Raw genomic sequence first — 569 nt, forward strand, 5'->3', positions numbered from 1 at the left:
GTTCTGCCAATGACCTTTCCCCGACCGGCACCACCTGTCTCCCACACTCCCAAGTCAAGCTTCACTGACCATCCTCGACCACCTACACACAAACAACCCGTGTGCTGCCTCCTACACACCCCCAAGATTGGACCGTATCTCTCGGCGAAAGTTGAGATTACCCTTTTTTCCGTCTGGGATTTTCTTTGTGCAAGATTATATATTTGAATTTGTGAAGTGATATTCAGGCGGTTTATGTTGTGAGCGAACTCTTGGTTTGGTCTAAAAAAACACGAAATGATTAGTGTAAATGGTGTAGAATTGTATTAACAGTTTTGTCTGAACTAAATGCAGGAATAATTATTGTGCGGTGTGTTTTAGCGAGCAAGCCAGGGTTAGCCCAAGGTTGCTTTGCGTTGGTCACCTGAGCCGAGCCAACCCGCGGATGGGTCAGTCAGCTGATTCTGTGTCCGAACCTTTTCATATTCGATTTTTACTTCGTGTCATTTCGGGAGTTAGGTAAGGGAAATTTGAGTGTGTTCAATGAAAGATTGATAATGAATATTTACATGAAGCTCGCTCTCTCTTTT

At 44.1% G+C, this 569-nt stretch overlaps 1 protein-coding gene across 1 annotated transcript in view; it reads left to right on the forward strand.

Moving 5' to 3' along the window:
• Nucleotides 1-569, forward strand: part of LOC119589156 — a gene marked incomplete in the record, with an annotated part of 81,195 nt that overhangs the window by 61,793 nt on the left and 18,833 nt on the right.

Source organism: Penaeus monodon, chromosome 25 (genome assembly GCF_015228065.2).
Source record: "Penaeus monodon isolate SGIC_2016 chromosome 25, NSTDA_Pmon_1, whole genome shotgun sequence".
Lineage (NCBI taxonomy): Eukaryota > Metazoa > Arthropoda > Malacostraca > Decapoda > Penaeidae > Penaeus > Penaeus monodon.